Source organism: Triturus cristatus, chromosome 1_1, assembly GCF_964204655.1.
Source record: "Triturus cristatus chromosome 1_1, aTriCri1.1, whole genome shotgun sequence".
Lineage (NCBI taxonomy): Eukaryota > Metazoa > Chordata > Amphibia > Caudata > Salamandridae > Triturus > Triturus cristatus.
The window spans coordinates 289,878,160-289,886,562 of record NC_140579.1 but is presented as its reverse complement, the minus strand read 5'-3'; the positions used below and the strand labels follow the sequence as shown (position 1 = coordinate 289,886,562).

At 42.1% G+C, this 8,403-nt stretch overlaps 1 pseudogene across 1 annotated transcript in view; it reads right to left on the bottom strand.

The window, feature by feature from the left end:
- Positions 1 to 1,811: 1,811 nt before the first annotated feature.
- Positions 1,812 to 8,403, bottom strand: part of LOC146870136 (complement component receptor 1-like protein) — a 796,036-nt pseudogene continuing 789,444 nt past the window's right edge. Inside the window, exon 13 of the transcript XR_014978076.1 lies at positions 1,812 to 3,816. The product of XR_014978076.1 is annotated as a complement component receptor 1-like protein (transcript). The remainder of the gene's footprint in view (positions 3,817 to 8,403) is intronic.

Sequence of the window (8,403 nt, the reverse complement as noted above, 5' to 3'; positions counted from 1 at the left end):
TTCCACTGACAATGAAGTAGCTCAGCCCAGATGGGCCCCCCTTTGGTAGGCAGAGAGAGGAGCCAAAAAAAGGTTGTAGTGCAGTCACTCTCCTTATTGGCAGTGCACTCACCTAGAAAAATCCCTACTATCTCTGTTTGATTATGGGGCATGTAACATATGACATATGCATATTATATGTTGCATAAACTTGCAAAGTGCTGTATCAAAACATCTGCAGAAGGAATATCACAGTTTGAAACAGAAAGAGAATAGTAAATGCATTTTCTTTCAGTATGGTACACACGTCTTTCTTGGTTTATTTTCCCTTAACTAGATTTATTTATTGTCATTTGAATGCTTTACCAATGTTTACATTTTATCATCCTGTCCAACTCTGGAAAAGTAATGGGTATTTAAGGAACCATTGAATTGTGTATGTATAGTTTTCACGTTTAGTAATGAAATAAAAATGAACAACAATCAGATCATACCTTGTAGCCATATATTTATCACTAGTCACATATGCTTGTGATAAAATGACAGCCCAGTAGTACATAATTATGTGCTTTGGAACTTAACTTATCTTCTGTGCACAACTGGTACGTTGCCCCCCCCAAAAAGTTAAACTATTGTAAGTAATATATAGTCTAGCAGTAAATACTCAGAAAACTCCATGTTTTAGAATATAAATATAAGAAGCCTAAAGCTGCTACTATGAATTCTGTACTGAGTAGCATCAATAATCAAACATACTGCACAATATATTTACCAAATCTCAGCCAAAAATAGATTTTAGAAGCATGCATCCAAAATAGATATGCTGAGTGGAGGTGGGGCATAATAATAGGGCTAAAATGTCGATCTGCAGTGACATCGACAATTTGTATTTCGTCAAGTTAGGTAGACGGGGAAATATGAATAGTAAATCAATACTTCCGCTTGATGATATAATTAAAATCTGTATTGTGAACTGGATATTGTTGAAAGTAGATATTGTGACATGTAACAGTTCTCAGCATTACACTTGACTTAGATGACAGTAGGATATAATAACAACAGAACAAAACAATAACAGTCAAAAACTATTGAACCCTTGCAGTGGTACTAACCATTGCACTATTGTTCTGTACCCATCCCAGAATGTCTAAATTTGGATAGAGTTTAATTCTCAGCATCAGATCTAAACAAAACAAATCCCAAAGTGTCAATGTTAACTAAATCCAGTAGCGTCTGGACTACATACAAACAACCCTGGGCGGAGTTCGTGGAGTTGCACTATGCGCAACTCCGCGAAGTGCAAAAAAGCCTCCGCCGCACTACGCAGAGCTCCGCCAGCGCCAGAGTGCGATAGAAAAATGCAGTTCGTGCTGATTGCACAGTGGCGGATGCTTGTGCACACTGTGCAATCATTGCGAACGGCACAATGCACAGCTCAAGCTTTCCTTTTCTGCCGCTCAAGTAGGTTTTTACTCGAGCAGCAGCTTTCTCAATGCGAACGTGCAGTTTCTCAACGTGAGCAGTCGTGATCATACGCGACCACTCGCAATGAGAAACCTGACCCCCCCCCCCCCCATGTTGAGAAATCTCACCAGGAGGTTGATTTTCCACGCTCGTGCTTGCCAACTTGATGTTGACTATCGCGAACGAGGAAAAATTTCACCGGGGGGGTTGATTTTCCTCGCTCGCGCTCGCCAACTTGATGCCAGCGGAGCAGAGTTCACCACCCAGGGTAACTAAACGCTTCAAATTGTGAGATTTTATGAGAAAAACCCTCAAATGTCTGTAAACCAAACCAAATGAAAAGATGAAGTAAGAGACTTCATGATATTTTATGACCGTGCGTTTAATAGGCAACTTTAGTGTAAGCATAGAAGGTACACCGTTGGTGTTTGTTGTATATCTATCCCAAGTGAGTCAATGGCACTCTTTTTAGCATTCTTACTAGGTATGTAAATTCTCTGCCAACAAACAAATATTATAAAATTATGGAAATCCACAATAAGCAACAGCACTTCATTATACATTATTTTTCAGTGCAATAAAATGATTGGAGGGCATCAACTGAAGTTGGGGACAATAACTTAATATTTTACACATACATTCTTCTCTCTTGATGGTTGCTCAGCCACAGCCCGTGCAGGTAGGAGTGATGAGGCCGGGCTGGGGGGGAATCAACAGCCGACCACGAGGGAAAATTAAATAAATAATTAATTTCCCCTCGTTCTCGTCTGTCGAAATCCCTCTTCTCCCGGCCCCACCGCTCTTACGGCTGTGGTTGTTACAGTGCATTTAGGGGCATTGGCTGGGAGTTCAACCAAAGGACTTATAGGAAAGTTCAGACCAACATTTAAAAAAAAGGCTAGCATGCACAGGCCACAAGATAGGGCAGGCCACACTGTATTTAAGTAATGGGAAGAATAAGAGTCTCCATGAAGCCTAGATCCATTTTTAGCAACAAATTCTCGACAAAAAGATGTTAAGAATTCTTGACACGATATTTAACAATAGTTTTACGATATCAGTTTTGCACATATATTTTCAGTGCACAGATTGGACAATGCTCAGACGCTAACTGGCCTAATGAATCTGAAAGGCACACTCTGGCAGCGACGTTTTTTAAGACCAATGGAAAATAATGATACTGCTCCCGTTCAGAGGCTTTATTTTATGTTGCTTGCAATTGTATATCACACAGTCTGCATTAGTAGAGCTTTCTAGTGTTGTTGAGTGCAGTGTTTTGTGTGGTTTTGGTGTCGGAGAGGACTACTGTGCAGCTTTTCAACTGCTTATGGATCTCTTTGGTTTGGTAACTCGCCCTTTGGCCAGTGAACTGGAATAGCCTGATGTTGCTAGCTGTCTTGAAGTGTATGAGATGTTCTATCTAATGTGTTTTATTGGATGTGTGTGTATGGTGTATAATGGTGTCAAATATTGTTGGTAACAATATGATAGTCTATTATCTATCATATAAGTACCATTCTTGTTTAATTAATTTACATTGTTTGTGACGACAAACCAGGTGATCTATTGGTACCTGGTGGCTGCGCTTATTAATGCAATAGGGGAGTCTTTCTCTCCTGTTTCAGCACTGAGAAATGGAGAACCTATTTGTGTAGATGACTCTAAAGACGAAACCATCTGTAGCAGCATCGAATTTATAGTTGGGCAGCTGAGGCATGAAAAAGAAAGCGGTTTCACCACAAACATACAGCTCGTTAAGTAATTGTGTTTGGGAATGGTGGTTTCCTCACCCCAGCCCAGTGCCTTGACCCTCTGCTTCACTACTTTTCCATAGGTGGAGAGTGGAGAAGCAGATTGTTCGTTCAGAAGCAGAAGGATGGATGTCACCGTACAAAAAATACAGGGATTTTGAAGAGCACAGAATTATCTGTCCAAACCTTGGATAACCTGTGTTCTTGGTTGTTCCAATTGACGCTAATAAAGCACAAGGCAATTTTAAAACTTTTTTTCTTTACAAGATCATCTATTCAGGTTTCATTCATGAGGTAAGTTTTTGTCCACCTGTAATCCTGGTATCTCACTTATGACCTTGTGTACGTGGTGATATAGCACGAGGCACTTTAATCCTTGCAACGTTTACATACAAAAATTCTAAATCTAGTAGTCTGATATTTATAATAATAAAATAATTTGCAGGTTTGCCATTGTTGCTCATCTGTGCAAGGAACCACGGTAACGAACATTCCAAATAGGGACTCCTGAAATTGTCTCTTGAATATAGACCAACAATCCACTGGCGTCTTCATCTTCCGGAAAAGCAAGTGCAGCAGTGACCACTCCTGCAGACGAAACTTTGGAATAACGGGTCAGTTCCTGGAAAAGAGCAAAAAAGATAACACAATCATTTTACACGTCGTGTATGACTGTGAGCATTCAGTTAATGAAACTAGCACATAACATTTTCTCTAGCAAAAAAGCACTGCACTTGACAATGTAGAAAATTATGATTTTAAGGTAAGGTCCGGAGGTTACATTATGTATATCCTTCTTAATTGGCACTAGACATAAACAAAAAGGCATGTATAGCACTCAAACAGGATGTACAAAAATATTGGCATGCAGAAATCTTTATTTGTTGCTGCTCACAAACACATGTACATAGATGGGTAAATTGAATAAATAAACACATCTATTTTATCTAAACACCGTCCATTACAAATCATCAAATCAACTTGGGTCATCATCAGGACAACAAAGGAAGAAAGCTATATGGAGACCCCCTAAAGAGTATAAACAGGAATAGAAATAGTCCTATGTGCATCAGAAAACAGATACGGACAAATTAGTGTTTGCATCAACCTCTCACCTCGACATACGAGTCTTCAAATAAGGGAGGTGCCAGGAGGTCACAGACGCCCAAAAATGACCTTCGGCAAAATATAACTTCAACCCACAACTGCCGTAAACCAGTGCAATATCAGATTTTAGCTACTTTGCGACAGTATCACATATCTCACAGAGCCAAGACGGAATAAGTTACACTAACTACCATTTCTCCATTTCTCCCAGAAGTGGTGCAATTACACATCCCCCCAAGGTAATGGCTCTATGTATCAAGATGCGTCTGAAAAAATATATATCAATGCCAAGAGTTTCAGAACAGGTCACAAAAGCAAGCTGCCCAAAGCTCAGAAAAGATGGCATCAACTAACCTTAAAAATACAACAGGGGTGCGTTTCCTTTCAATATTGTAATCTCACATCCACCCAGTTTAAACCCCAAAACGGTATAAATCTGAGGATTACCTTTACACATAAGCAACAAAAGCCGTATAAGTTGCGTGTAACGCAGCCAACCACAACTAACAACCCCACAGTCTAAATGGAAAGCTCATACTTCCGCGCTAGTGTCAGGATCAAAGAATTTCACAACGACGTCTACGTGCACGCGGGAGAGAGCCTCTTCCAATATTGCGGCTATATGTAGTAGTCTAGTTTTCGGCCATAGGGGTCCGCAATTAAATTGAAAAGGTGGCATAGACAATTGCTGTTGCCAAGAGACTTATTACATAAAACAAACCTAACAACAAGATAGTTAATTATCTAGTGTGTGTCCAACAAGGCAATATTACAGCAAACTCAAGAACCCTCTCAGGAATAATACCGTGAATAAGTGAACGGCCTGGCCTGATGTGTCCATTGCTTCACATGCCCCTACCTATCCTGCTAAATTTTTTTTTTTTTTAAATAAATGCCTCTGCCACCTTCCTCCTCCATTTTTCTTCCACTCCTCTCTATTTGCTGCCCTCCAACTCCTCCCCTCCCACTTCATTTTGTTTATATACATTTTTTGCACCTGCCATTCTATTGCTACACATCTATCCAAAAATCCAGGTTTTACCCATTTCAAGATAGATGCATGTGCAGCACACACCCAGAAATGGTTTTGTAGTATTTTAACAAAAACGTTCAAAGATGGCAGCCATGCCCAGACGTGGGCCCCTTGCTCACTTTGCCACTGGATTCAAGCAAGCCTGGCTGATGGGGGGGTGTTACCCAGAAACCGGTCCCAGGATGCTTGTTTCCGGTCCAGGGAAAACCTGGCTTGGCAGTTCGGGCTGGACTGTTCCCATGAGGTACAGGGTCAAGACTGATTTGCATATAGCTGGGTCTGAACTGAGGTAGCTAAGTGAGCTAAAGAACGATGATGGATGCAACCCAGATCTGTGACTGGGGGGTGAGTGTCTGAAAGCTCTGTCCACATGAAACCACCATATCATGTTTGACATGGTTGTTAAAATATTACAAATGCATTTAAAGTTAGCCACTGTAGATGCCCACACATCCATGACCAGCATTTTTTTTAAACATCTTTTTATTTTGTAGTTTAATTAAGACACATAGCAATTTTATGACTCACATTTTCATATTCAGGACATTCGCAGGAGGCTAAATCTGGTTTATCACATTTATTCTAGTATATTTGAACCTTGATATAATCGACGATAATGCCCAACTTCATACCCACCCTTACCTCCCTCCCAGAGCTACAAAAACACCTCCCACCCCTTCCCTCATTAGATTGTACGTTCCCCGAAAAAGCATCCAATGACCCCATATTTTCTGAAATTTACACGGACTACCTCTGGCACAATAGATTGTTTGTTCCGCCTGTTGGCACCAGTCCAGGTCCTCCTTCCAATCTTTTATGGCTGGGGGTCTACCCACTCCCCACAGCTTGGCTATATTTCGCTTTGCTACCACTGCTGCCACTCCCAATCAGGTATCAACATGTCTTGGCCATTTCTGCTCTACTGACATTCTTAGCACTAGCCACTTAGCGTCTAGCGGTACTTGTACCCCTGCCACTTCACTCATTACTGCTATTATTTTGGTCCAATAATTCTGTATGGCTGGATAGGACCATAGTGTAAGAAAGATTGCACCCAACATCCTGCACCCCCTTGGGTAGCTGGCCGAATATATCCGGCCCATTTTAAACACTTTTGTCCTGGACAAGTAAGCATTGTGAAGTATTTGAAGCGGCACCAGCCGAAACCTTGCCCTTATCGCTATTTCTCTTGGACTCTGAAGTGCTTTGTTCCATTCTTCCTAGTCTACGTCTCCCAAATCAGCCGACCATGCCTCTCGTATTTTGCCGAGATTGTCCGGCATGTTATTAATAATTTTTTTATATGTCAATGACACTGCCTTAAGGGGCTTCGGGTCCAAAAGCAGTCTGTCTTCAAGGGGAGAGTAGTCTGGAATCGTCTCCTTCTCAGGAAGGTGGCTTTTCAGAGCATGTTGCAGTGCCGATATCGGATTATTTCTGATGGTGCTAGATCAAATTCAGTTACTAATGTCTCAAAGGTAACCAGTGGGCCTGACCTCCATGTATCGCCAAGCTTCTCAATTCCTATCATATGCCACTTTGTGTATGCTCTCAGCTTCCTGACTTCACTTAACAGGTCACTATCCCATAGTGGGGTTTCCGCTGTAGGTTTCCCATCCCACCCCAAACATCTGTTATTGGCTTTCCTAGCTCATAGCACAATCAAGTTATGGGGCGGCAGTTGGATCCAGCCTTTCTTGCCATAAAGGAGTGCCGGGTAATCTCTGCTCCCCATGGCCAGGCGGTCCACTCTGTATGCCTGTTCCTGTCTCTCCCCAAACACCCACTCGTTCACGACCGCTAGTTGGGCCGCCCCGTATTATGCTCGTAGGTTAGGAACTGCTAATCCCCCATAGTAGATGCCTCGCTATAGTTTTGCTAGCGAAATTCACGCTACCCTGCTGCCCCACAGTAGGGTCCTCAGGATACCATCAAGCCTCCGCATATAGGACTCAGAAATTTTGACTGGTGTGTTTTGGAGAACATAAAGGATTCGAGGGACGGTCATCATTTTTAAGAGGACCGCTCTTCCCATCAGTGAGAGTGGGAGCGTACGCCAGTGGCTCACATCTGTTTGAAAACAATCAATCTGGGGGACAATATTGAGTGCCAAGAATAGATCTTCCAGTCTGGTTATCTCAATTCCTAAGTATTTAAATCCATCCGTGGCCACTGGGGCTGGACACCTATTCGGTAGGGATAGGGGACCCTTGGCCAGCAGGAAGATCAGGGACTTATCCCAGTTAATTTGATACCTCGCGTAGCTACCAAAAAGATCAAAGATATGTAGAATTCTCGGGATGGACGTACGGGGCCTGCTTACGTACAGCAGAATGTCATCTGCGTACAATTATATTTTTTCTTCCCAAGTGTCCTCCACTACTATTCCCCGGATAAATGGGTCCCCAAGAACCCAGCTCGCCAACAGTTCCAGGGCTAGAGAAAAAATAATGGGGGACAGGGGCAACCCCGTCTCGTACCTCTCTGCAGATCTATTGCTCGAGAAACACAACCATTTACCCTTGCCCTGGCTCTCCAGCAGACCACTATGTCTGTGATTGCCTTAGAATATATATTTTTTTAACGCAATGCAACGCAACAATAAAAAATGAAAGGTTTTGTTTTTGTCGTTTAAGAGCAGGCGGTGGTTCGTGGGACCACTGCATGCTCTCCAAATTGTTTTTTCCAACATTCACTATGAGGAAGGGATCCCATAGGGACCCCTTCCAATTTGCAAATGCATTACCACCAACTTTGAGTTTGTGGTAAAATATCAAGGTTTTGCGACTGCATTTCGGTCGCAAAACCTTGATACATAACTGTTATAAAGTATAATGAATCACAGCTTCCAAGACAGGTGAGTCCAAGTATCTTAATTCCTGATCATCCACTCTCCATCTCACAAGATGGTACACCAACATTCTAACTTGAGCTCCCTGGGAGGGACCAACAACTGGGGACAGGCAGGGGGAGCGGAGCGAACCATTGCATAGGTAATACATATGACATTATAAAAACATGCCTGTGAACTTACAATATTTAATAAATTACAACACATCTCCCTATGTA